The sequence below is a fragment of the Hydra vulgaris genome, chromosome 02, assembly GCF_038396675.1.
Source record: "Hydra vulgaris chromosome 02, alternate assembly HydraT2T_AEP".
Classification (NCBI taxonomy): Eukaryota; Metazoa; Cnidaria; class Hydrozoa; order Anthoathecata; family Hydridae; genus Hydra; species Hydra vulgaris.
In genome coordinates this window covers 68,022,457-68,047,262 of record NC_088921.1, presented here as the reverse complement: position 1 = coordinate 68,047,262, position 24,806 = coordinate 68,022,457, and the positions used below count along the sequence as shown (strand labels likewise).

Sequence of the window (24,806 nt, the reverse complement as noted above, 5' to 3'; positions counted from 1 at the left end):
TAAAAATTTCATTTCTGCACAGTTAATAGTAAAATAACAATCTTAAATATATGAAGGAAATAAAACTACAACAGCACATCCCAAAATTGATTTTTGTTGATTGTAAAAACAATACTTGTGCACAAGAGACGTTTTTTCACTAAAACTAATATAAAGTCAGTATAGTCATGTAGGTTTAATCATTTTTTTACCGAAACCAATTTTAATGGAAATATGAGCGGTATGCCATCATAGGCGCTATGCCATCATAGGCGCCTTTCCCCTACTATTTTTTTAATAATCTGCAAAATCAGAAGAAACAACAATGGAAAATTGCATCTTCGATAGTTTCATCAATGATCTTTAGGCTATGGTTGAGTACAACATCTTTTACTCAACAAGTTATCCAAGAGTGAATAAATCGATTTTTCTTATTGAAGTATTATTATATATTATTATGTATTATATTAAAAAATGTGCACTATCTTCTAGTATTCGTACTTTTCTTTTCCTTACAAGCTTTTGCTGTTGTAGTCAACCAGACAGGCTTGCAGCCACTTCCCATACTCAGGGTGATCAGCTGGCCTTTTGTATCTACTCCAGTGTAATTTGAAGTTGTGGTGCAAAGCCTCTAATGCCTGCTCACTGTATTTTACTAGTGGTTCCCTTTGTTTTTCAATAAACTCTTTCACGTGGAAAAATTCTGGATGAACCTCTGGAGTGATGCTTCCTCTTGTCAAGGACAAGTATTCAGTGTGAAATTCGTCAATTTTTTCGACATAGTCAGTTTCCAATTTGTTTCCAAAGCATCGAGAAACCACAGAATCAAATTTTCGCATTGTGTCAGTTATATCAATGATGTCAAATGCGCAATCTTGCTCTGCCATTCTCTGAAGAAGATCCAACTTCTTCAGCATTTTCCTGCATTCATTGTCTGCAAACTGCCCAAGCTTGTTAAGGTATACGATACCAAGAAGTAAGTGGAGTTCCATTGGTGGAATAATGTCCAAGACAAGTTTGCTTGACAACATTTTTGAAAAGCTTAGCTTTCTTCAAATCCTGACCACTTGCATTGAAATCTCCAAAGCATCGTTTCAAAGAGCCAAATGTTCGAGGGGTGCCACATTGGGCTAAATTATTGTGAGAGGCATCACACCATGTGCAAGGGTGAGAGCTGGCATGTGACTTAAGGCCGCAAACGATGTTGGCTAACTTCAAATCTGTTGAGAGAAGGAGGTCAACTTTCTCAATTCCAAGAAGATTGAGGATTTTTTGAATATTACTGCAATTTTCATGCGCATCCTTAGCAATTGCAACTAACAGCTGCTTCTTGACTACACAGTCCCTGGCAGTCGGTGTGGCTAAAGCTTTCTTGCTTGTTAATGGCCCTACCTCCATGCTCTGCTCTGCCTATTAAATGCCCAAACTTACTTTCAAGAAACCACCACCACCATCAAGGCCAAGCTTTACAATGTGTGATGAATAGATTTGTCTTTTCACTAGAACATCATTGAGGAGATCTGCAAGATCTTTGCAATGCACAACAATTTATTGGAGTTTCTGCAACTTATCATTACTAACCCCAGTTTTTATTTGAATGAAATAATTTTTGTGTTATTTTCCTGCATCACAAAGTTTTTCATGGAAGTTAGGCTCCAAAATTTGACCCTTGGACACGTGATGGATAATTGAAGCAAGCTTCTTCATGTTTGTGTTTAACAGGCCTGTGTTGACTTCGACTTGCACAAGACCCTGAGTGCTCATGATAGGACCATCACCAAAGAGTCTTTTTCTCTTGATGAACCTGAATGTTATCATCACATCACATTATTGTCTTGATTATATTACATTCATAGTAATGCCATTAAATTTTTTTAACTCTAGCAAAAAGCAGCTTTCTCATTCAGTTGACTTTACTAAAAGTCTATTTTATGTTTTACTAATTGAAAGATACTTAAATTACCTTTAGTTAGTGGAAGGGGGCAACCACCACCTGCATAAGACAGTCTGATTGTCCCATGTGGAGAGAATTTTTTATCTGCAACAATAGTGGATGCAATTTGCCAGAGACTTTAGAATCCGTGATGGCTAGTTGTCTCATATTTTCTCGAAGTGTGAATATGAGAGGCAGTCTGAGCATCTTCTTTGAGTGTGGCCTGTTTCCAATTTTTCTTGATCATAAATTGGGTGCTTTTCAAAAACTTTCATTCGACCAATCTGGCAAATTAGGCAGTCACAGTTGTTGTCTCTTGTTGAAGGTCAAACTTTGACAGATGTGAAGTCAAAAATAGGTGGTAAATAGAATTCTGCTCCATTCTTCTTCTTTCCTATGGTGATTTGGCTAGTATCACATATTCCAAGAGGCACTCTGTTGTCAGCAAAATCAAGACTTGATGAAAGTATGCTCAACACATCATCCATCATAGATTTTGTGAGAACTTTGAAAACATTACATAAAGCTCATCAGATAATGTATATCAAAAGTAATTTATGTTAAACATTCAAATAAAGAAATAAATGTTTTATAAATAAATCAAAATATTAAAGAAAATATAAAAAATAACACAGTACTTTGAGCTCTTTCTTATGCAGAGAAAACAGACGGTTTTTCTGCAGCCAATGAGTGATTTAGCTTGATTTGGCATTCTTTTGCTTCAATTTAGGTTTAGAAACTGAAGTTATTCTTTTTTTCTATAACAATACTGAAATGTAGATTTTTTAAGAGCACAGTTCAAAATTTGAGTAATAGCATAAATTTAAAAATGATAATTGCTGTATCCTGGATTAGGTAAAAATTATATAGATTCAAAATTAAAAATTATTTTTTAATCTTGGTTAACTTACAGCATGGAAGTTACAAACAATATTCAATTAATGATTGCAAAATTTTATAATGAATATCTTAAGTTAACGTAACAAAAGAGCAATGTAAGTCATTAGCAATTGCTCATTCTCAGATTTAATAAAAATAAAATTATTTGCAGTTTTAGATTCTAATTAGTTTCTCTAACCAGATTATATGTTTTTAATTGTTTACAATTTGAAAATTTAAGGTTACTGCTGCTGTAAAAATGCCAAAATCTTTTTTTTATAAAGCAAAAATTTAAAAATGAAATTTCTTCCACAGATGAAGATGGATGATTTCAGTTTTTATAGTTTTGAGATCAAGAAAGTGTCAAAATTGCTCCTACTAAAGGGTTTTTCTGGAGCTTGTTAGAGTAATTTTTTCTTCTGCCAATGGGTGTGAAGTCACTGAATTTCATATTTAAAGTGAGGCCTTCTGAAATTATTAGAAAACTTGAAGCACCAAAAAATCCAAAAAAATAACAAAAGTAACATGAAATTAATATGAAAATTTAAAAAATATTAACAATGTTACATATTAATTCACCAATTTTAATAAACACAATTTTAAGGATTCTTTCATAAGAGCATTTCTATGTTTTTGAATGCTTTTTTTATTTCCTAAGATAAACTTATTTTTCAAATTAAGTTTTTTATTTACTTTATCAATTAAAAGATTTTCTTTGTTGATACTTTTCGGTTATTTATGTTTTTATTCTTCGAAAAGTTAAATATTTATAAAAAGAGTCAAGTCAACAATTTATTTTATTTTTGCTACAAAACCTCTCGTTGATGGTTCGGAACCAATTTCCTCATTATAATTTTACATTTCATCGTATACCCCAAAATCATTTTTTTAGAAATGCAATGCTGCGAAGCATTGAAAAGTAAAGAAAGATACAATAATGTCTATAAAATTTTTTAATACTATTTGAAATGGAGTATTGCAAAGAAAAAATGTTTTTTAAATTCCAAACAACATTCCACTGTCACGCTTGTGCTGAAAATGAATTCGTTCTTGAAAAATCAGATTTCAAGTCGATTTTTGAAGTTTGGTACAGACCAGTCTTGAAAGCAAACTTAAAATGAATTATTAAATGCCATATTATATATATATATATATATGGATATATATATATATATGGATATATATATATATATATATATATATATATATATATATATATATATATATATATATGGATATATATATATATATATATATATATATATATATATACATATATATATATATATATATATGGATATATATATATATATGTATATATATATATATAATATATATATATATATATATATATATATATATATATATATATATATATATATATATATATATATATATATATATATATATATATATATATTATGTATATATATACAATATTTACTCGTGATCCTTGAACACATCTAGCCTATTGAATACAAGCATACAAAATTTCTTTTGAAGGACCTTTAGTTACTAGGCAATTCAAAGAAAAATATTCTTTTCTATTTCAATACAATTCTGTATATTCTTCCTCAGTACAAGGTTGTCTCGAGGGAGTTAGACGTAGGAGGTGTCTAAACCCCCAACAAAAATTATTTTCAAAAATTATTTGACAAACTTGGATGCTGGAGTCAGCAAAATTGAATCTGTTGTTGGCTGTCGGCAAATGTTAGCCAACAAAAAACTTTTTTTTTGAGGTCTTCGTTGGCGTAAACACAGATAAGTCACCCCCCCCCTCTTCTTTTAAGATACCCACACATACACATACACACACATATACATATATACATTCATACATACATAGATGCATACATACATACATACATACATACATACATACATACATACATACATACATACATACATACATACATACATACATACATACATACATACATACATACATACATACATACATACATACATACATACATACATACATACATACATACATACATACATACATACATACATACATACATACATACATACATATATATATATATAAATATATTATGCATTTATATATGCATATATATATATACATATATATATATATATATATACATATATATATATATATATATATATATATATATATATATATATATATATATATATATATATATATATATATATATATATGTATATACTACCGACCATAGTTATTCAAGTGATCGTAATTTCGGATACAAGACATCAAAGTTTTACTTACTATTTGGAGAGAAACTGAAAACAAAGTCAACCTGATTTATATGTTATCTTTCTATTATTAAGTTTACAAAAAATTAATATAAGTCTCATTAGATAAGCTCATAGTTTACTTGTCTTTTAATCAACCTAAGCAACAAAAACCGCCATACATATTCTTGGCATTCTACTTAACGACTTATTCAATTTTTCGAAGTTAATTTTATGTCACTAACTAATAAATTTTTTCCACATCTAATGCAACATTAGTCATTAGTTTTTTACTTTATTTTAATTCCCTCCGTGAAAATTCGATAGGAGATAGATCTTGTGATTGGGGAGGCTAAATCTACCTACCAAGTGTTGAATAAAATTCAATATTTAATCGTTCTCGAACTCAGTCAAATAACTTACATAAGTTTTTGAAAAATATGTTTTGGATTTAAGCTTTAGGTCTTTTTCCTCTGAAAAAAATATACGGTTTCCTCTTAACCCATCATACCGAAGGTGCAGAATGATTTTTTAAGTGTACATGTAAACTACTTTTGTCATTACTCTCTCTATTTTTACAAAGTCACTAGTGGCATTCCAACCAAAACAGCACTTTTTTTATTATTATTATGATTTTTATCAAAGCATTTTAATCAAAATACTTCTAAACTAAATTATATATATATATATATATATATATATATATATATATATATATATATATATATATATATATATATATATATATATATATATATATATATATATATATATACATACATATACAGTAGCGGCATAAAGTCTTTGCCACACTCAGGAAAAACAAGAAAAAAGTTATTTATTTTTAATATGAAAAAGTTACAGCACCACCAAACAGCACCAAACATGACTCAAATAATATAAATGCATAGCACTTGTAAAAAAACAACACAAATATAAAAAAATGTTAATATTTTCTGTGTCCACCACGCGCATCAATGACTGCCTGTATGCGCCTTGTATATAATATATTATATACAATATTGTCAGGCCGCAATAATGGCTTCTTGGCAGCAATTCTGCCATTCAACCCAGCTTGCTGAAGGCGTTTCCTTACGGTTCTTGCTGCAAGATTGATGCTGTTCGTTTTTCCCATGTAACTGGCTACATCAGATGCCGTGTTGAAGCGATTAGCTAGACTTGCCCGAACCAAAAGCCGATCTTCCCGAATGGTCGTTTTGCGTGATCTGCCAGAACGCTTTTTGTCTTTTACTGTCCCAGTATCTCTCTCTCTCTCTCTCTTTTGATGGTGTAGGTGACAGTCCTCAAGCTAACCTTTAATGCTTTAGCAATGTCCCTGTAGGAAATTCCTTGTTTTGCCATTACCACTATTTGCAGGCGTCGTTCAAGAGATAATGGGATGGCCATATCGATAACATTCTTATACAAAAAAGCACATTTTTTTTCTAATAACTCATAAAATTATGTCGAAAATAATTGTTCACGTTAAGTTTAGTTGACAAGAATAAAAAATAAATTAGAGATTTGGTGTGAAATAATGAAATATGTGTAATTGTAGTTAATTAGACTAATTATAATTACCAATTATAATTAGTAATTAATTGATAATTACTATGGTGTTAAACCAATCAAAATTGTAGTAAAAGTTATAGAGTGATAATATGTGGTATACAGCAACCACAAATTTTAACAAATATGCACAAAAACATCCAAAAACTATACTTTACTTACCAGTATAATACAGATTGTATTGAAGATAGTGGCAGATGTCTCAATCAACCAACAATAGCAATTAAATTAACAAGTTAAACTATATGAAAACCGTTGCTAGTAACGCGGGAGATGTCCAATTAGAGATTTAGACAAATTCCCGAAGGAAAACATTTAAAAAGTAATATACCAAGGCAACCTAAGTACAAGTTGTGTAAAACTCAGCAGTGTGGCAAAGACTTTATGCAACCACTGTATATATATATATATGTGTGTGTATATGCATATATACATATATATATATATATATATATATATATATATATATATATATATATATATATATATATATATATATATATATATATATATATATATTTCTTGAGCAACGTAATAGCAATAAATGTGAACATATTTTAAAGAAAAACACAATATTTTTTAATCTTGACATGTTTCGTAGTTAACATAATGGGAAAACCCATCTTTAAATAAACAAACTGTTCATTATAATATAAATTTGTCTATTTAGTTTTTTTTTTTTTAATTTACTTATATTTTTATTTTTTTGCAATTTACGGTATCATAATTTGTATTATAATTTTTATTAGTTTGTAACAATTCTATTTGTCGGTTAATATTTTTCTGTAATGTCTTCAAATTTTGATTTTATATTTTTATACAGTTTTAAATTGTAATTTTATCTTTTGAAAATGTAGTATGTTAACTACGAAACATGTCTAGATTAAAAAATATCGTGTTTTTCTTTAAAATATGTTCATATATATATATATATATATATATATATATATATATATATATATATATATATATATATATATATATATATATATATTGTTATAATTATCGATATTTTAATATAAATATTTTCTTACTTAAAGCTTGAAGTGAACCAGTAGCATAAAACCAAAATGCAATAGACAGCTATTGTACAGGTGAAATATATTTATATAGTATAAAAATAATTATTCATTTGTAATTCACTCATGAAATGAGTAGATTGACAAACATATTTCGAAAATTCTTTTAAAAATAGAAAATTCTTTATAACTTTTCACCACATATATACAAAATGATAACCGGTTTTCAAGTATAACTTGAGTTCAAGTTAACTTTTTGCATTTGCTCAAGTTAAATTTTAGATTTGAAGTATGACTTCAAATTTCAGGTTCGCTTCCTGCATTCCACCCTTAGAGCCCTACGTAAAATCTTAGTTATGTGCAACTTAAGTTACTTATACGATATTCATAAATAAAACTACAAAACTATGGTCGCAGGCAAAAATTTAGGGATACTTTTGCATAGTGTTACTAAACAAATTATCAACGCAGACTTTTTTATATTTTTTGTTTCTTGTTTTTTCTATTTTAAAGCCGATTTTAATTATCAAATTTATATTTTCTTATAATAAAAATAACTGTCGCAATAACTCTGAGAAACATCTTATTAATAAATAATATTTTTTAATAATACGTAATAACAAAAAACACCTTTAAATCGCAACTTTCAAACAGATAAATTAAATTAAAGTTAGGTTCTTATTAAAATTCAATTTTTATCGTCTGATATTCGTCATTATGCTTATTATTTCTTTTTTGCATCTATCAGTTTTTATCGTTTTACCGGAATTTATAATAATATAATTGAAACACACGTGAAATATCATAGAAAAGTAATAAATAAAAGTTTTAAATTTGTAAAACATTTCAAAACAAAAACATTTAATAAAAACACCAAGAACAAATACATCCTAAAGTAATTGTCGGATAATGTCTCAAACTTTTGGTAAGATCCTCTAATAAAGTTTTTAATTGTTTTAATTGTTTGTTTTTTTTTACAATTTCTTATTTTTTCAAATTATTTCTTCTAATGTTTAACTGTTTATTTATTTTTTGTTTTGGTCTAGGTAAGTTATCAGTAATCTTCTTAGTTATATCGATTGTTGTGATCGATGCCCTTGTCTTCAGGATAGGAAAAAAAGAAACTGAGAAAAAGTTTACAAACTTAGAATGGAAGAAAGCCATTGCAAAAGTCATTCGCGAAATAAAAAATGAACACAGCACTTTGCATGCTATAAATGTAAACAAAGACACCAATAATATTAAAAACAGTCAAATTGATATACTGACTGAAATTGAACCAAATAAAACTGAGGAGTAACATTATTTATTAATTTTTGAACATTACAATATATTCAATAATGTTGTTTATATATTAATGTAATTTCAAAATGCATGTTTCAATGTAAATATTAACTATACTAAAGTGCAAATTGTATTAAATTTATTTTTCGAAAATCTTTTTGCAAAATAGCTTTCATAAGCGTGACGAAGTCATGACGTTATTAAAGCGACTACAGATCTATAACTTTTTATAAGAAAAACCTTGCAAGAGATATTTACTCATTTCAAGGGATTTTCATTTTAGCACCTTTAGCCAGGCCCGGCGCCAGCATTTTTTGGTTTTTGACAAAAAAGCCTCAAATTTTTTGCCTAGCCTGCCCCAAACGTGAGAGCAACAAGTTGATGAAAAAATTTTTTTGTACTATTTTCAACTAGACTTCATAGTCTACTAGTTTCATAGTATTATCTCTTAGCGTTCAAAAATTATGAACATTCAAAACTTGCAACCCCCTCAAACTGAGGGGGGTTTAAACTTTCTATGGTCATAATTTTTGAATGCTAAACTATTTTACTATGAAACTTAAAATTTATCGATGAATATAAGTCTAGTTAAAAATAGTGGAAAAAATATTTCATCGACTTGTTGCTCTCACGTTTGGGGCAGACTAGGCAAAAAACTTGGGGCTTTTTTGTTCCCAAGCTCCAATCATCGCAATTTTTTGCAAACCATTTTTATTTGACATAAGTATAAACATATAAATGTTTGGAGTTTGTTCCATGTCTGGAAGTTAGCTATCTCAAAGACCAAAAAATGCTGGCGCCGGCCCTGCCTTTAGCAAGCTACTTTTTAATTCCGCCCAAACCCAATACTGGTTTGCACTAAATATAATACTTGTATCTTTTTAGGCTAAAACTTTATATCCTTAAAAAAAAATTTTTGAAAAAAAATTAAGCAACCTTGCAGTCTTATAATAATTACTTAACTATTTATAATTGCTGTAGATCCAAAAATAAACTAAATGAGAGACAAATCTTTAACAACTTTTACCATTAATCATTATTTAATCATGAAACATGCGCAGAGATGGAAATAATTATTGTTGTTAATAGAGATGCTTGTTAAGGAGTATGTAAATTAAACATGAGGTTTTGTTAGTGCTAGTAGAATTAGTATTAAAAAAGTAAATTATTTTAAAGTCTGAGTATTTGAATTTGCCGCATAATAAAAGTATGAACAAAAAATAAAAAACTAATATTTTATATAAAATTTTTTAGTTTAATGTTGTTAATTTGAGAAACAACTGTTTTAATGTTGTTTACTTCGTACAATGATATCAAATATCTGTAACAATCAGTAGTAAAACGATAAAGTCATAGATCACAATCCCTTTATATTAAAAGGTTGTTTTAAGGTTGTGATGTTTTACTTATCTATAAATTTAAAATGATTGTTTTAAGTTTGTAAACAATATATAAAATGGAAATTTAATATTTACGCCATTATACCATTTTTTTTTTTTACCATTTTTTTTTAATATTTAGTTAGTTTGGGTGTGGTTTGCAACAAATAATGAATGTATGTCATAAAAACTTTATTTATTATCATTAAAAAAAGTTTTGTATTGAATTCATCCCTAAAAATATTCTTATTCTTAACAACATGTTCATCTTTAAGAATGTTCATCCCACACTAACCAGGGAGGTATATTCATCCCACACTAACCAGGCAGGTAGATGTTTTTATAAAAAAAATATATATTTAAAATATTTTATAAATAAAAAGTTCTATGTTAGTTTTATTTTGCTATATGTACCTTCTTAAAATAGTCAACTTTTTGTTGTTGTAATTGTTGAGCTTTTGCTGTGCTATTTTTCTGTGGTGAATTTTTTTGTCTTGAAAATTTTTGTATGAACTGATTTTTATTTAAGGCGTATTTCGGAAGTGGTATATGTCTCTTTAAAAAATGAAGGAGGTTAACCACAATAGTGAAGTGAAAGAATACAAAAAATAATTTTTAACTTAAACGTTTTAGGAATTCAAACAAAAAAAATATTGATTTTTCTTCTTTTTACCCTGTTATTTTTTTCTTTTGTTTTATTTATTTTTTCCGTAATTATCCAGTTTCTTATGCAACAATATAGTTTAGTTTCAAATTTTGAAAGAATAAAAAATGTTTACTATTTATGTTTACAAATTATCAGAGATGTGCTACCTCACCTCTTTACTGTTGGTTTTCGAGACTTGTACAAATCTGTCACAAAAGTATCTTAAGAACAAATTAAAAATACATTAACTTACATTCTTTTCTTTTACTTATTTTACTGACATCCAGCCGATTTTGAACATGTTAACCGAAGTTGCGCCAATTACTGTTTGTGGTAGAGTAATTTACTGGGACATAACATGGTTCTTGATCATGCTCTTTGCATGCAGTCCAACACTCATTGTTGTGCCAATGATTGATTGTAAACTCGCACCTTAATTATGATGGACAACTCAATAGTCACTGAAAGTTTGTTTCATTCATTTTGTGCAACATGTGGTCTATATTGCATTCAATATAGCACTTGTTGTTTTGCCTTAGTTTGAATTCTCTGGATTAGGAAACGATTCATTAATCAAAACTAATATTAAATAATATATAAATGACATCGTTGAAGATCACCTTTTTTGCCAAATTTTCTTCAGTTAAAACAATACAATGTTCAGTAAAACAATCCAATCCCATGGTCAAATAGAGAAAGTTTTTTACAATCGTCAATTTACTGAACGACTTTTCAGTAAATTGAAAAACCGGGGCATGATGCAAACATACAGGAAAAAGCATTCAAGTTTTTTCTTAAAGGCTTTATTGAGTTTAATTGCAGTGAATTTTCTTTTTTGAAAAGTGTTTTGTGGAAAATTTTAAAGCGGCAAACTTTTTCAATGAGATTCTCTTCATATCTCTTGGATAAAGCCTAGCAAGTTTAAGAGTACATTTTTTTTGTGTGGAAAGCTCATCGTTATGCAACCAGAAAAATGAGAACCGTCAATCATTCTCTATGCCTCAAATCTAGAATGAATTCTTTCTTGTGGCTGTCGTGGAAATGGGCGTTTAATGCCTCATTAAGCAAAGCGAGTTCAATTTCAAATCCAAGAGATCTAGCCACAGCTACAGCCTTATGAAAAATCTGCGACCAAGAGCTCCTCATCCGTTTAACAAATTCCAGCAACCGTTAAATTAAAAGTAACTTATCATCGATGGTAATGACTTCAAATTGTTGAAGACGGCTCTACTGATATATGTTTAGAGCCTCAAAAACGAATCAAATCTGAGTCAGCTAAATGGAGAACAACTATTTGTGAAATTTTGGATAGAAAAGCTATAAAGTTATATAGAAAATATTAATTTAAGCATTTGTTTAATTATTTTAATTAATAAATTATGATGATTAATCTTGTTTGTAGGTAAAACAACACACGCGAGTGAGAAAAGAAATGAAAATTTTTTTTTTTTTTTTTTTTTTGTTCTTTATTACAACTTTTTAATAATTCATTTTACAGTTTTTATAAATAAAAAAATAAAAATCTAAATAGAAGAAAGAAAATACAATAAAAGATTTTGTAATAAAATATCTTGCCAATATGGAGCTTATTGGTTGCTACAACTTCGTTAATTCCGAAAATGTAAAATTGCGTGCACACCGCGTGCATGTGGTATTCACACAGTTTTACATTTTCATATCATGATCTTCCATATTTTGATCTTCCATTAAGATCAAAACATCTTTAAGAAATGTTGAATCTTTGTACGTATTTTTTAGTGAAAGTTCTACCCGATGGAGGGCCATCATTAAATTGACAAGAATTTCACTAAATAGATTTTTAATGACAAGACGGAGCTCATGTATTGACAATAAAAAACTATTTACCAAAAGCCAATAGCCTCCGATTGATTTTGTCTTTGTAAAACTTGATCTTTTTTGAAAGCACCTGACTTATTGAATCTATTATTGTACCCCTAGCTGCGACAGTTTTGGAGGTCCAAACCTAGCAAGGCGATCACATTAGTGATAAGCATGGCTATATCAAATTCTTTCTTCTTTCAAAATCTTCAACACACAAGAAATTTTTTTGATTTGTTAGCAATTAATTTCTATTTCATAGAGAAAAAAAATAGCAAGCGTTATCTGCTCAGTGTGAGATACGTTGAGGGTACCGTTGACTTTGATGGTGAAGTAGATAACATCTTGCGTTTCTTCAACATCTGCACTAAGGATGATACCAATACATTGTCTTATAAACTCATTTTGAAACAATGGAGAGAGAAAATAAGCATTCATACTAGAACCCTCTTGTTTATGGCGGTTTACATCTTCCAAGTGGGATGCAAATACCGGATTGAGATTACCAATAATCCGCATAATGGCACAAAACTTTCCATTTTCTTTCTCATAATCTTATGTTGTTTTACCTACAAACATGATAATAATGGAACCAGTAAGACAAACTGATGTCTCCTTCTAATCCATGCAGAACTTTGATGCGATGGGCTGGATTGATACAGCTTCACACAGCCTATGAGTTTACCTTGCTGAACCCTGGTTCCTTTGTTCCAAAAAAATGAACTCCTCGTATTTAAATATTGTTTCCGAGTTCAAGAAAGACCAAGGGAATTAATAGAGAGCCTTGGTGGTCAAGCTCCGAGCCAAAAAATTTCTTTCTATTGCACAGGCCTGCAAAATGAGAGTCATAACTTCCTCTCTGGAATTTGATAGCTGATTCTAGGGTATTTTGGTGCGCTGATTTCGAATATGTACTTAGTTTTTCTCTATCACCTCCAGATTTTTCAAAAAAGGCACAGATAGAAAATAGCAAAAAAACAGAAGATTTCACATAAAAATATATATATTTAAAACAGAACATTATTTTTAACTTAAAAAACAACTAAAATATAATAACAACTTAACACTAGTCTAAATAACATTTAAATTTCATTTGTGGAACCTGATCCTTTTCTCCTGGAAGCTTCGGTTGTGCGATTTTCGCTTAAATTTCCGGTTTGGATCGTCGCGCTTTAATAACCAACAATAGTCCGCCATCATGTTGGTATTCCATCTTCCTTGATACCGGACTTCAAGCTCTTTCAAATCTTGGTGAAATCTTTCGCCTTGTTCTTCGCTAACGGCTCCTAGATTTTCTGGGAAGTAATCAATATGAGAATTTAAGAAATGAAGTTTAATGCTCATATTACAACCCATTACACCCAAATTGGAAATCATTTTGGCCACTATTTCTTTATAGTCGGAGCTTTTATTGTTCCCCAAAAATTTTGTCACCACTTCCTTAAGTGACTGCCATGCTTGCAACTCCATATCATTAAGTTTTTCATCAAACTTTTCATCCGACATTAACTTCCTAATATCAGGGCCGACAAAAATTCCTTCTTTTATCTTAGCTTCTGATAAAGATGAAAAAACTGAATGCAGATATTTGAAGTCTTCCCCCTCTTTATTTAAAGCCTTCACAAATTGCTTCATTATACCCAATTTGATGTGCAATGGTGGCAGTAAAACTTTTTCTCTGGGAACCAAACTCTGTTTAAGTACGTTTTTGAATCCTAGGGTTAGTTCAGTTCTTGGAGTCCATTCCTTTTTGGTTCAATGATGTTGTTTATCCCGGCTATCCCACTCGCAAAGAAAGCACGGGTATTTTGTATAACCACCTTGTTGGCCTTTTTGTATAACATCCAACCGTGTTGCTCATAAGCTATATTAGTCAAAAGCTTTTCCAAATTTTCATAACATTCCTTTAAATGGACAGAATGTGCAACAGGTAACAAGGCATATGTATTCCCATTATGCAGAAGAACTGCTTTCAAACTTCTTTTTGAGGAGTCAATAAACAATCTCCACTCGTTAGGATCGTATTCAATGTCGTACATTTTCGTCAAGCCTGAAATATCTTTACAGAACACTAAATCTTCATCTTCAGTGAAGAATGGAAGAAAATCTTTTTCTCTGTGACGGTACCATGAAAATGAAGTACCAGGTGCCAGCATATTTCTTTCTTTTAATGGTGATCCGAGGAGTTCCGCTGCATCTTTGGGAAGATTCAAATCTCTTATCAAGTCGTTTAAATGTGACTGTGAAAAGAGCTGACAAGCGTCAAAATCTCCATGAAATTCAGGATCAGATTGGTGTACATCCTCTTCCTCTATATCATAGTCAGAATTTTCAATTTGTAGAGCTGGAACCGGGGGTTGCACCATTTTTGAATCGCCAAATATTGAAGGCGTAACTGATGACACGTTTGGATAGTTTATGTCCCTTTTATTTTATGAATTGTATCCAGTTATGTCACAACAACAAAAGTAGCAATCTTTAACATGGTCGTTAGGCTCTCTCCATAGCACAGGCGAAACAATTTTGAAGCTATTTTTCTGTCCTTTTGACCACTTGCGAAGTTCTAATAAACAAGTCGTACAAATTTTATGAGGTGCCCAAGTTTTGTCTTGGTTACTTAAAACGAGTCCAAAATAACTTTTATAAATATTTTTTACAAAGTCTGTAATACTGTTTCGTTGTTTTATCACCATAAATTTCCCGCAAATATAAAAGAAACAATTAGGAGAGTTTAAACAACTTCGCGATGCCATTTTAAAGTTTATATTGCAAAATGCGCACTTCAACTGTTAAATTTCAAAATCAGTGCGGGTACTTATACAAAAATCCTTTGGTTTATCTTAATTACACCCTTTTTTAATAATATTCACAACAATTAGTTAATATTACCAAATCATTATGTAATAATGAGCTCATTACTAAATTAAGCCAAAATGACCCGTTTTTGACATGTTTAATGCGAATTACTAATACTTATTATGTAGTCATTAACAAATTACTAATTGGCGTTAATTTCTATGTTCCCTTACACTAATTATATGAAATAAAAATTGAGCTGAAGTAAATTAATAACGTTTTAGACATTTCAAAAGGTAGGCGCTCAAACATTTTAAAGCAAAATCTCCATATCAAAAAATCCTGACGTGATGGATTTTTTTTATTATTTTTCTCGTAATCAGCACATCAGAAACTATAAAAAACGTTACTCAGATTTTAAAGAGGAAAACCATTGCAGGCCTGTGTTGTTTCCTTATTAGACAAGGATTTATAAAACACGTATAAAGGAAAAATTATTTTTAAAATCATGGGGATAATCTCGTTGCTTTAAAGAATAAGAAAGTGGTCCATTTAAAATGATTGCATCTTGGCTCAAAACAACTGGCCAGATAGAGGGGACAGAATTTACCTTTAACAGGTCAGTTTGAGCCATATTCATTGTTGTTGGAGAAGATTTTTCCGTCTGATTCTGATGACTTACTTTGAAATCCATTTAGCTCAGGTGAATTGTTTGATGTCTCTGCTGACCCACGGTCCACTGAATCACAAATATTGAGTGAATCAGGTGAGCTTGGAAGAGAAGGATGCTCATTAGATCATTTTAGCCCTTATGGAGTGATAGGCAGTCATGGTCATTATTTAGGTATCTTTAAGGAAAAAAGTTAGCAATAACAACAAAAATAATAATACCAGAAGTTGTTGAATAATATGTAAAACAATATGATACAAAAGTAAAACAGCTAACCTACTGGAGGGCTTAATTGAGTCTTCGAAAATAAAGCATTTTGTTTTTTCTCTGTTATGGTTATAAATTCTATATCCTCCAAAGTCTTTCAATTTTTGTTTCTTCTGCTGATTTTTTAACAGCGTCAGCACAGTTTTGAGCACCAAAAGAATTTTTTCGACCCATTTTGTAGAAACACCTAGTACGTTTTGTGATTTATAATTGATTTACAAACGATGGCACTTTCAGTATCATGTATCCACATTTATAAAGATCGGACGCAATTAATTTGACCGAAATTGTTTTTAAAACTATTGTATAAAAGAATATAAATTAGTTGTACTTTTTTATATATATTTTTGACATTTTTAGTGTTTGCAACAGTTACTGCTTCTTGTGTAAGTGTTTTCTTTTGTTTAAAAACTATTCTATTGCTTTATTTTTATCTTTGAAGATAGCGTTTGAGATTTTATTTCGATTGAACTTGTTGCTTTCCAACACATTAAATTACGTCTGTAATAGGCAGTTACATCAATTCTCAATGTAACTTGTAGACAAAACAATTTCTTGTTTGTTTTAGTTTCTTATTTGGTAAATGCAAAAAAAACTCTCAACTCTCCAAAACACTAATCTTGAGAAACAAGGCCGCTGCGCGGAGAAAAAAGCGCAGTACTACCAGGGACGTGGTGGGAATCGAATTCGGAACTTCTTGCTTGCGTTCGAATTCGGAACTTCTTGATGCGTTGATGAAACTTAATTGCTATCGCATTTAAGTTTCATCAACGCATCAAATTGAAATCTCAGAACTTCAACATATCTACCAACGGTTTGAACAAAACATTGTCCATTCCAATTACTTAAAAGCTAATAATTCTACTTTATAATTGGCCGGGTCCTGGTAGAGGCTACTACTTCAAAAAGTTGTGCTTTCATTGTTAAATTATTAACAACTGCTAAGTACGCTTCGGCTTCTTCAACAACCTTGTTGCTCACCCCATGAAACGTTAACAAACGAAATTTTTTTCTCTCAACATCTTCACTTCCAACAAGGCTGCAAGCAGCGACTATTAGAATTGGAAGTTACTAGAAGAGATAAAACGAAGCTTATAGAGCAAGACAACAGTTAACAGGCAACTTAAATTGCAAATTATATTAATCAGGAAAACAAAAATGAACGGAGCAAATTCCAAAGAACTGATTTTAGAGGAAAAAAACTAGACGAATAAGAATTTTTGGAGCACTTATGAACAGTTACAGTAAAAGGATGAGAAGATTAATTTGAATGACAAGTAACACGAGAATTAATTTTAATAGTGGAACAAGAGACGCAAGCTCTTTCAAACAGTACCCATCAAAGTATTTATAGAAAAGAGAATGAAAAGCAACATTACGATGATGTAATAATGGTTAGAGGTTGGTTGCTAGAGCAAGTCCAACTACATTTACAATACGTTTTTGTACTTTGTACAAGGACGTATTTGAAATAGATAGAGATAAAGAACAGAACCTTGAGTGAGAAAGTGGCAAGCAAGATAAAGAGATGCAATCTTAGCAGATGCTACTTTTTATCTGAGTTAAAGTTTACCAGCCACTGAGAGCCCCATGCTGTAGCAGAATTGAGATTATTTTCAAGCTTAAATGTCCGCTCCAAACAATCAGATAGTGTTGGCCTCTTATTAAGATAAGAATAAATGGTATTATCATCAACGAACAATGTCACCTTAAATGTTAGAATTTCTGAGAGATTGTTAATGTAAATTAAAAAGTAGTGTAGGACCAAGGATAGTACCTTGGAAAACCCCTGAAATTACAGAATATGAAGAAGAGTGTTGTCCATCGAGGACAAATTTTATACTACGATTGGTAAGGAAGGATTCAATAACCTTACAGATGTTACATGAGACACTGTAAGAAAGAAGCTTATGGAGAAGAACAACATGCAAACTTTATAAAAGGCTTTAGAAATGTTGAGAGCGATAGCCTTAGTCTCTACACATCTATCTAGTGCACAATAAACCTATCGGTTATTACCGTTAAAATATCATCAGTAGAACAAATAGATCAAAATCTATATTGATGATCAGAAGGTAAGTTATTAGATATATCAGGTAAAACGAGACTAGTGGAATCAAGAGATGATGTTGATGAGAAGCACATTTATCAGCAGGATGACGAAAGATTTCTACCAAAGGGGAATTAAAAAGAAAATTATGGAAAGAGTCCCAGTCAGCTTTAAAGTAGTTGTAAAAGCTGCGATAATAGGTGAATTCTGATGATGAAGCAGAATGAGATAATAGTTTTAGAGAGATTCAACCAAGCACTGACTAGGATCAGAACAAGACATAAGTCGAGTAAAGAAGATAAATGATTCAGATTGTCTGAAAAGCAAGTTGGAAAGTTGAGTGTTTTTGTTAGAGATTGAGAAAGGCAAAAGTTGTAGGCCTTAACGTCTTCAGATTCACTGACACTAGTGCCAAGCTATTTAGGGTGATGAGCATTAAAGTTGTTAACAACAACGATTTTGTCTGAGAGCAAGCCTTTTTGGCTCATAAAATTAGAATTTCTCGAAGTGTCTTAGTTTGAATTGGAGATAAAGTAACAAATAAAGTTTTGATGTGTTTTTCTTAATGTTGCATGTTGCAGCTGTTTGTTGCTTTTTAATTGAAGTTATATGAATATTAATTTAAGAAACATTTAAGAACGTTTAAGAACGTCTTTTTTCTGGTGGATCTATGTAGTAAAGATTGCTACACATTTCAATTTTTATTTTGTCTATTAAAAGAATTACAAAAGAGCTAAAGGTAAGCGACTTCTGTAAATAGGGTTTTTGTGAAGTAACGCAGCACTACTTCACTGAAACACTCTTTTACTACCAGGACAAAAAGTAAACTTTATTAGTTCCCAGGTTATGTATGTTAAACATGCATATAAGAAGTTTTCGTCTGTAATCTGTCATTAGTAGTAACATTAGAGCTAGGAAGATTTTTCCAAAAATTAAAGGATAATGCAGCAAACCGTATCAAAGAATGTGCACTATATATTTCTGCAGTTTTCCTTTTATTAAAATTTTTTCTGTCTTCCTCGATGACCTAATTCGGCTAGTTATTTTTCGAAGTCGTGTTACGGATGACTATTTGACTGCTCTATTCAAAATGCACAATTGTGATCAACAATGAAAATTAAAGTTCATCGGTAATTTCGATATAGAACTTTATTGTTTTATTTTTAATTTATAAGTCAATAAAACGACAAAAGAAGATTAGGTACCTCGTGAGAAAATAGAGCATGAAAGTATGAAAACGTTTTTATGAAATTTGGCAAGTTCTTAAAAAATGGATGAAGAAAATTAAATGATAATATTAGAAAAATAATTCAACATATTTTCTACACAAAGGCACTTCCAGAACAAAAACGATCATTTGCCTATAGGAAGAATTAAAGTATTGAGACAAAGAAATGATTTAGATTGAAGTAAATAATTTAAAAAAAGAATAATTCAACAGAATTAATGAAAAATTGGATTGTAAAATTAATAAAGTCGCATATAAAAAAGTATTCATATTTTCGACATCACTTATCAATCAATTCTTCTGTAAGCAAAAAAAAGAGATTTAATAATATATTGTGTGAGACCTTTTCCAATAAAATATATATTATTCAAAGAATTCATTACTTCAAGTAACGGGTGGTTATTAAAAATCCGAACTTTCAAGGGCAATTACTCTCATAATTTTTAAGGTAGAGATTAAATAAAAATATCATTAAACAGAGTTATAAGTTATTTATTTTAATTATGTTTGTCTTCGCCCAGTCTGTTTCTTTGGACTCGGGCAACTTTAAGATGAGTTGATCAAAAAAGTTAAAATACAACTTTAAAATCAATGTTTTTCAGACAAAGTTTTATTCTGGTTTAAAATTGCTTCACAACTTTTGCTTTCCAGTCACCCTCAAAGATTTTTTTTATTCAAAATAGCCCAAATGTCTTCGATGGTTGACACTTCGGTTAATCATGGTTTTGGCGTAATGCGATGAAATCAGGTCCGGCCAATGTACATTAGGGCGCTCTAGAGATGCATGGTGAAAAAAAAATTCTCTCAGAATCTTGCTCCCTGGCAATTTTCCCATTCGTTCATCTATTTTGTGATAAAATACAAAATATCAAGTTGTTTAGTCATGTTTAAGCCTTGCCACCTGCTGCCTGAACTTTCTTATTAAAAGTTATGTTAGTCCTTTTTCTAAACTAATCTAAATATTTTTCTAAACTTTATCTAAATTTTTTTTTAGGAAAAAAATTTAATGAAAGAAGATAAACAAGAATTACTCATCAGACAGAAGCAGACTGCATTGTTTATTTGAAAAATATTTTGTTTGTTTTAAAATTTTTCAACAAAATATATGACAAACAGATTTGATTAAAATATATTATGTGAAATTTTGTAGCGCTGTATAGTGTATATATTACACTATAATACGGAATCATTAGTTTTAAAGAAACTGTTAAAAACGATCATGAATAGGCCTGCCTCAGGAAAGATATTGACATCTGGTTATTAGGAAAACCATTAACTGAATTACTACCAACAAGAATTTCTTCGAAAGGAGATGTGCTGCGTTTCTTTTTCTTTTTGAAGGATGGGCCAATGAAACAAACCAAACATGTCAGTTGTAACGGTGCTATAGCTGAAAAAGTTGTAGTGGAAATTCAAAATCAATGGGATAAAGCTGGAATTCCAATACAACGCAAAGACAAAGTTAAAGCTAAAATACTGGATCTCTATAATATTTATAGAACACTCCAGAAGAAAAAAGGGTGTCAATCAAATGAAGCAAAGGAAAAACTTTTAATTGAAAATATGAAAAAATACTTTTATATTGTTCACTAAGATGCTCAAAACAAAATAGAAACGGACCGGCTTCGTGATAATGAGCAAAAAAAAGAAGATGTTGAATTTCTTACAGCAGTTAAATCTCAAGAAAGTGTTATTTTGGGATCAGCAGACAAAAAGTACAAACGAAAAGTTTCTCAAAAAATACAGAGAGCGAGAATTGAATTGGCAAGAAAAATGGCTGAAGAACTGAGAAGTCAAAATAATCTGGCAGCAACAATGAGAACTAATCCTGAAACGACAAGTGTTGACTCCCCGAGTCAGACATGGAATCAGAAGAAAATATTAGTGTTACATGTAGTTCAGACGAATGTGAAGATGAAGATTTTGAATGTCAGAAAGCTGATACTGTAACAAAGAAAACCAAACCTGACAGAGAAGACAAAATTACACTGGATCTTCCAAGAAATCCTTTTAAAAGTGACAAAATTTCAACAATGGCGGACCGCTTGAATTTGTCAGCTGGTAAAATTGCGGCCTTCATGGCGGCTATACTCGCAGAGGGTGGAGCTGATTTGAAGTGTGTGACTTTATTGAAAACAAGCAGTAGGACCACTGCTAAAAAGCTTCGAATAGAAAATGAGATTGAAACTACATTTGTTTCCCTGAAGTACGTAACATTACATTGGGATAGGAAAATTGTTCCTGAGGATGCTGAACGGCTAGGTGTTCTTGTGGCTGGGATGCCAAACTATTAAGAAGGTAAACTTCTTGGGGCTCCAGTTATCTCGGATGGAACTGGTGCTACAATGGCTAATAGTAGCAATTCTCTTGTAGTCAAGTGGAAAGTAGAACAGTCCATTGTTGGTCTTGTTTTCGATATTACTGCATCAAATTCAGGATGGAAAAATGGTGCATGTGTACAGTTTGAACTGATGCTAAACAAGAAAGTATTATATTTTGCTTGTTGTCATCATGTGATGGAGAAACTTTTGTGTTCCGCATAGCAGCAGATTTTTGGTCTAACATCCAGTCCGGACACCTCTGAATTCATGGAATTTAAAAAATCTTGGGATACAATAAAACAACGATCAAATTTCAAAATTTTAAATATTACTGATCGACGTCTCAAGCAACAGATTATTTATTGCAACAAATCTTGGCCTTAGAAGGTAACAGCATGCCTCGTGATGACTACAGAGAATGTGCAGAACTTGTGCTCATACTTCTAGGAGTAACGCCTCCTCGTGGAGTGCACTGGCTCAAGCCTGGTGGACACCATCATGCACGCTGGATGGCAACTGTTATATGCAGTGCTAAAATGTATGCTTTTGGTGTAAAATGTATGATTTGGCTGAATTATGATCCTGAAAAAATGGAAAAGTTGCGTCGTATTTGCACATTCAATGCCCTATTTTATGTAAAAGCGTGGTTAGCCGCCCCTTATGCAGCCGATGCACCATCAAATGATCTTCAGTTATGGCATGATCTACACATGTTCAAGAAAATTGACCCCGAGGTAGCTGGAGCTACAGTTTCAGCATTGAACAGGCATATGTGGTATCTGGCAGAAGAAACGGTCACATCTTCGCTCTTTTCAAATTTGGTGTCAGATTCGGAAAAAAAACAAGTTACCAGACAACTTATCAAAGCAAAAAAGGACAAACCACTAGATAAAGGTGTTCCTGTCTTCCAGCTAGTATCCTCAACAAAACTGGTGCATCTGATTGGCAAGAAATTCTGGCTCCTGTTCAATTTACTTGGAATTGAAACAGCCTGGTTGGACTTGCCTCCAAGGCAGTGGGAAACCGACAATAATCTTCAAGAAGCGGCAATGTTTATACGTCATGCAAAAGTTGTCAATGATTTAGCCGAGAGGCCAATGAAACTCATCACAGACTTTGCAAATACTTTAACAAGAGACGAAGCATAAAAACTTGAAAAAACTTACATAATTGTTTTCAGACGCTTGAGTTGAGTTGCCTTGCAAATTATTGTTTAAATAGAACTCGTTAATCCATTTTCTTATTTCTTTTTGCTTGGAATTTTTTCCTAATTTTTTTAAAGTTAACTTATAAAGAATTAAACAAGCTTTATAATGGATATAAGTATGGAAAAAAAAATTTGCTTGCGGCATTTAAAACTCAGATAGTAGTTTTAAATCAACAAGAACTAGTCCATTAAATGAATTTAGTTGAATCAACAAGTAGTTCTGATAGTTTTACATCATTAAAACCAGCTAAACAGTTTAAAGATACAGGAAATTGTAGAAGTTTATACAAATACTTATAAAAATAAATTGGAAAGACAATTGCAATCGGTTTTGAAAAACAAAAAAATAATTGGTTTTGAAAATAAATAAAAGTTCCACTTATGAAAATATGCCTTCTTAAGTGAAACTTTGATTTATTTTCAAAATTAATAAGCTAAAAAAAAATAATTAAAAAAAACGAAAATAACCTGAACGTAATACCTATTATATAGTTACCCTGTTTACCCCCTTAGCCCTTTATATTAATATACTTATTGTTATGTTTTTTATATGTATTCCTGTAATATGTATAACTTTTTAAAATATTTTCGTATAATATATTTAGTATATTATATAAGATATTTTATATAATAAACATAATAATTAAAACAACTACAATGGCTTTAATATTAAAACTTTATATTACAATGCATAATATTACTACTCGCGATATATTGGAAATATAAGGGTGTATTTGCCAAAATTGCACCAATTTAGTTCAACCATATTAGCGTTATATAGCATCAATTAGATTAGCGCATTATTGCAAATTATAGGCTATAATGGTCAAGATAATTAACTTTGCGCCAATATTGCTTATTAATAAACTAACTTTGCGATGGATTGTATATATCGTATTTATGATAGGTCAGTAGTGTGGAAAAGTACCTAAAGTCCTAAACCTAAAATTTTAGATTCAAGAGAATTTTGGATAATTTATAACAATATCATTGATAAAATAAGTGAAACAATTTGTCTCTGATCTTGCAACCTTTCTCAAAGGTAGGAAGAACTTGCAACGAACCTTTACTCTAATTCATTTTTTGAATTTAATGACTACGCATTTTCTGTTTTCCCAAAGAAATATCTTAATTTACTGTTAGAAATCCAAATCATTTCTACTAACTCTGTTGAAAGTTGTTAGACTCATGTCGCGTCCAACAATTTCCTCTCTGATTATCAATAAAAATTTCAATCCTTCTATTTTACAGTTAAATATAAGGCATTATAAATGAAAGATACTATTGTACATTATATGGAAGCAGTGAGGTAAGGAGCTCAGCTCTTTAGATATCAAAAGCTTTCAATAAATTCTCGCATGCTGTAATATTTCTCCATGTGGTATCTGGGAATGTTTCATTTTTAAGAGTAGTATTTAAGACGCCAATAATGGCGTCTTTAATACTATGAGATTTGTTAACGATAATATCTGATATCAGTTATTATCATTGACAATAGAATCTCTGTATTTAAAAAA

General features: G+C 30.6%; 1 long non-coding RNA gene across 1 annotated transcript; it reads left to right on the top strand.

The window, feature by feature from the left end:
• The first annotated feature begins 8,313 nt into the window (after positions 1-8,313).
• LOC136076588 (uncharacterized) lies at positions 8,314-9,052 on the top strand. Its single transcript, XR_010636406.1, has 2 exons — positions 8,314-8,527; positions 8,649-9,052. It is a non-coding gene; the product is annotated as an uncharacterized LOC136076588 (long non-coding RNA).
• The last annotated feature ends 15,754 nt before the right edge of the window (positions 9,053-24,806 follow it).